Source organism: Haliotis cracherodii, unplaced genomic scaffold, assembly GCF_022045235.1.
Source record: "Haliotis cracherodii isolate W230 unplaced genomic scaffold, xgHalCrac1.p SCAF_8, whole genome shotgun sequence".
NCBI classification, from domain to species: domain Eukaryota; kingdom Metazoa; phylum Mollusca; class Gastropoda; order Lepetellida; family Haliotidae; genus Haliotis; species Haliotis cracherodii.
Window position 1 is genome coordinate 50,043,763 of NW_027266341.1, and position 6,000 is coordinate 50,049,762.

Below are 6,000 nucleotides of genomic sequence, written 5' to 3' on the forward strand. Positions count from 1 at the left end.
AGTGCAACGCAGATAAAAGCACACATTTTTACAGTGAGATTCGACAAGAGAGTGAGAAAGTCAGTTAGGTTTAACGCCGCTTTTAACAGTATCCCAATTATATGACGGCGTATTTCACGAAGTGATGCAGGTCTCTGATGTTTACCACTTTGGTGAAACCATGGGTATGGTGCAGACAAACCTAGAAACACAATCGAGGCAAACCGGGATTCGAACCCATAAACATAGGTTTCTGGCGTGCCCAAGGAACGCAATTCTACAGGGCGAATTGTGGCGCCTTTGACGACAGCCACCCGTGTCCACCTCGATAAGAGAGGCGATTCGGAACCACACCGATACTCGATATGAATCGATACTCAAGATGTCGACGAGGAGGTAACACCCTTTCCTCGGGAAGACGGAAAAGTCACTAACTGGGGCATGACTCAGCATTAACTCTTCGCTCACACTTCAGACATGTCGAATGCGGAAGGGTAACAAGCTGTTTGCTTAAAAAGTGGCAAATGAATCGTACACACAGATTGTGTAGGGCAAGGCTCCACACCAAGAAGGGGCATGCACAAGGCGCTGGGCATTGTTTTACTCTATTTAACGGATCATTTGGTTTTCATAGTCTTTCTCAACTCCCTAGGGAGTCTACAACCCAAGCTCCCAGTAAGGCGCTATATGGTTGTCAAACATATTACAAACTCTTCTTAAAAGACACTGAATAGTACTGCTGGTGAATCACTATTACTTTTTATTACTGTGTGTACCTGCACGGGTGGCCCAGTCGTCTAAGGCGCCGCAATTCGCTTTTGGGTTCGAATCCCGGTTCGCCCCGATTATGCTTCTAGGCATACCCGTGCTCGTGAGTTTCACCGAAGTGGTAAATGTCTGAGACCTGCATCGCTTCGGGCTTTCCTCCCAGCGGCGTTAAACCCAACTCACTCACTCACACTCTGTGTTGGGCAAGTATACACTCTAGAAACTCTAAAGTGTTTTGTAATCCGAACTCATCCGGTGATAATCGAGCTTCTTGCTGCTCATCGTTAAGTTGATTGCGGTTACCGTGCTATATGCACTGGACTATGTGCCACTATGGGTAAGAAAAGCGAAAAGTGTAGGAATCTATTCATTTTCAGATGAAAATACAACGTCAGTTCAATAGAAAATATATTGAACTATAGCCACTAATTATGTGATGGCTGTTAAATATTCACTTAATGAATAATAGTTCACCTGATATCACAAATCTGTTTTTTCAGCCAACTGTCTCTCGAATGTTTGTAATACGTCCTAATGCGAGAATTGGGCTGGTCTTGCCCAAACGAGTGTTCCACGGGTGTGTTAGCATTTGTTCCGTTTGTTCCAGATTGGCCTTCAAATAAGACATTCTGGTCTTTAGGTCGCTAAATCAAACGGCAACCCGCTACATTGCTGCAACTGAGACTTGGCCAATAGCAGGCTGATAATAACCCGAGTATGTCAGTGGCATAAAGCCGCTCGGTACTTCCCGTACAAAACCTACTCGGCACTTTCCGTACATAACCTACTCGGCAGTTTCCGTAGCGCCCAGAGCAACTGAGAAGCGTTATCTATAATATTATTACAACAGCATACTGGTTACGCATACTGCATTTTAAGCTTAACATTGCTTTAACCCTTAGACTGCGTGTCGCAACTTTTGTCAAGGAGGAAGAAGGAAAATTGCATACCCCGATTCGACATGGGTGTGTCAAGTACCATTGGATTTTAAGTCGGAAGAAACGACATAATCCGATTGACAGAGTCCGACGCTTCACGTGAGCGTGTGAGTGAATATGGTTTTACGCCATTTTTAGCAATATTCCAGCAATATCAAGGGGGACTCCAGAAATAGGCTTTACACATTGTACCCATGTCGGGAATGGAGCCCGGGTCTTCGGCGTGGCGAGCGAACGCTTTAACCACCAGGCTACGTACCCGACCACCCCCGACGCATTACACTGATATGAAATAATGTATATTTGATGGATTGTTTCACCGAGCTTTGTTGAGAATTACCGTTACTTACGAAAGTATGGCTTATTGAGCATTAGTGCAACATGCACAGATCATCTTAATCATAAATTGTGATAAATAATATTGAAAATATGATCAACCACGAATTTGATATTTACATTTAACAGTATAGTTTGTGTTGGAATTCCCACCTATTTACTGGGTCAATGTTTCTGCAGTAGGACTGAGTGGTCAACATAGTTGTCAGAAAGTCTCCGAGTTTCCTCATGAGCTCAATTGTATTTTGCAATTATTCTGAGTCTACCACAACACAGTTTCCTATACAAACTTTAGGTTTGCATTTAGGTGGAAGTACAGCTTAAATAGTTGGTAGAGGCGCGTTGGGTCGTTCAGAATGTCAGGATAATTAAGTATCGGGTGAAGAAGTTATATCAACAGGACAATACTATTTTAAAAAGAGCCCATGAATACCAGTATTATACAGCTGAAGGTTCTACTACACCAAATCAGAACCAGTTGGGACTAGTGCGGTTTTCGCAGGGAGCCTTCAGTGCAGATCGAGATATATCTGCAGGCTGTGATTGGAGGATATTCTGTAAGATTTTTATGTCTTTCAAATGTACATCCATCCAGTTATTAAAACTGACCATGTTTTTTTATATATTTAGTACTGTCTTTTTCAACATGATGACTTATGCTGAATGTGACCACAGCTATTTTCAGGTAGGTGACATTTGGAGCGAAACTGGGGGTGGTGTGTTTAGCTTCCGGTACTCGGGAAAGGAGCTGGCTAAGCTAGTCATTTTTTATGTTTTTATTGCTGCTCTTAGGCCAAACTGTGCACACACGTACAGGTAATAGCTGTTGAATGCTTAGTTATTTTATAAAAAAATATAACGTTACTATAGAAGTCTGTGGGAAAATATTTGGTGGTGTGTAACCTGAAGGTGGACTAAAGTGTTGGGCACTCCAGGTTAAGAAGTTCTCACATAATTGTGGCTTTGGGTATTGATGGACGAACCAAGTCAACGGTTGTATAAGTACAATTTTGTCTAACTTTGAGATGGTGTATTTCAATAGATAATTTCAAGTTTGGCTTGAACATATTGCTCGGTTCGTGAAGCTTGATGTGTACAGAAGTATAAAATTCGAAAATAAACTTGAGAATTATTAGATGATGGTTACTGTGCCAGCTTATCGTATTGCATTGTGTAAATGTCAGTGTTCTCATCACGAGCTATTGAAGACGGGAGAGGGATTGGTTCAGTCCGTAATGAATGATTAAGTAGAGTCCATTTTGTATGGTTCCAAATACTGAGTCAGAATATCAACTCGATACGGAATGTAAAATCACAATGCTCCACGTAATTAACGCGGCAATTGTAGCTCCCAATGGTTGTTGTTTGTTGTTTAACGCCACACTCAGCAGTATTCCAGCTATATGACGGCGGTCTGTAAATAATCAAGTCTGGACCAGACAATCCAGTGATTGATATCATGAGCATCGATCCACGCATTTGGGATCGATCGATGACATGCATCAACCAAGTCAGCGAGCCTGACCACCCGATCCCGTTAGTCGCCTCTTACGACAAGCATAGTCGCCTTTTACGGCAAGTATGGGTTGCTGAAGACCTATTCTACCCCGGATCTCCACGGGTCAGCTACCAATAGCACGAACATTAAACAGTCAATGTTTTCAAATAGTAAATATGTCATCAATTGCTTGGTTAAATATGTGTTTCTAACCCTAGAAAACGTGTCAACTTTTTCGTCAATACAAAATGTTTTAGTGATTGTATGACGCATCGTTAAAACGTATTGGCTTTTTACTGATACAAACACTTTCTCACACTCTATATTTTTATGTAAGAGGTGATTAAATTGTTTCCTGTTATCAGATTTGGTGACTTGACTGTTTTATCATCGATTGTGTGAGTGTGGATTGTTGCTATTATTTAAGTCACTGGTTTGCCTGCTCAGACTCGATTGTTTCAGGCCACAGTGATATGGATGGGATATTGCTGATTGCGGCGTCAAACACCATTCACTCACTAGAGAAAATATAACGCTTGCATGATCATCACTATTATTTCCTGTTAAGCCATCAAGAGGCTTCTGTTGAAACGTTTGTTACGGCACTGGAGGATGAGAAGTGGTAATGTCAGTGTGGTCATTGGAAGAGTGAGTTGGTGTTTACGCTGCTTTTCACAATATTACTGCAGTATCACGGTGGGGGACACCAGCAATGGCTTTAAGACGTTGTACCTATGTGGGCAATCGAACCTGGGCCTTCAGTGTGATGAGCGAGCAGTGGCTACCCTACTGCCCGTTAAGGGAAGAGGTGACATTGATGATTCAATTAATTGCTGCCGTAAATATATTTCGTCTGTAGATAATAAAATCAGGTACGAGAGAGATTGACGATTGACAAAGAAAAATAAAAGTGATTAAACTACATTTTATTTCATTAATATTTTATGGACATATGTGCATATATCACATTGACAACGTTTTAAAAGCTTAAACATATTGTATTCCCATGTAAAGAACATAAGAGTAAGTTACTGCGACTTAGATCGCTGTTATCCAAAGATGTACAAATATGTTTATTTACAATTAATATATCATGTCATAGACAAGAAACAAAGAGGAAAACGTACTAGTAACATAAACATTGATCACCTTTTAGCTTTATCTATAGATGTTTGTTCACCCATAAAGCTGCATCTAGGAAGTATGTGTACATGCAGAAACAGAAGCCGAACTTTTAAGCAATATATATCTATATATATATATATATAGAGAGAGAGAGAGAGAGAGAGAGAGAGAGAGAGAGAGAGAGAGAGGTTATCACGCGAGTGTGTTTCGGGATGGTAGATGTCCTGCATTAGGAATAAACATTGTATTTAGCGAGCCTTGATGAGCTAAATGCATAGTGTTTATTCCTAATACAGGATATGTACCATCCCTAAACACACAAGCGTGATAACCTCTTTATCATATAATGTCATTCTTCAATTCTGTGCTTGAAAATCGCTTCCCCTCACTCACAAACATTACCTAAACATTGCAAGTTTTCCTGGAATGCGCTCATTAATATTTATTATGTCACAGGGTAAGTGATGTGTCAGTCAGACAGTGACAGTAGCCAATATAGTTCCAACTGAAATCTGTTTCTTATACAGTGGCAAAGCAACATATACGTAAAACAACAAATGTTTTTACTTGCCTTTCGCGACAATCCATCGGTCTGTCCGCTAGAGTAACTGCCCTTTGTCAAAGGGAAGCTACTCTAACCCTAGTCTATGAGACATCACGGCCAGTGATTGTTTACAGTCGGCCTGTTCTGTCATAACGTTAAGAAGTGTAGTCAGATGTACACACAGCGCCAAAACGAAACAAGGTAACAATTCATACATATTTCGCCTAAACCCAACTATTTTTATTTGTGGAAAAGGTTTCAAGCCGCAGAGGCCTACAAGCACAGATATGGCTTCTGATCCCGCAAAATTATTGTTTCGAAATTTATATCTCCAAAGTTGCAAAAACTTATAAAATGCCTTAGTTACGTCGCAGTTCGACACTAACTTTCAGTATATGAGACTGTTTTTTTAATAAATGTATCAATTATCCCTGTAGTTTATCCAGATTCACGATGGTTAATTCTGACTCGATCGCCGAATGACAAGTGCGACGCCATGTTTGTTTATAAACACTGAAAGTAGTCCCTACTTGACCTTTGATATTTGCATCTCTATCCGCATATGACCCCAACGGATATCGTTTTTATCCGTTGTCTTTATCCTGCCGATTAATAATTAAATAAGTGGAGTAAGTAAGATTGAACACAGTTTTAATAGGCTAGCACTTTCAACTCGGGCCACGTACGAGTCTCATCAGGCCATAACTGAATAACGGACATGAAGTAGTAACATATAGTTACGTGACGTCATAACATTTAGGAAACTATGACGTCACAATACCAAGGGGCCCATATTATAAATCCGTTTGGTG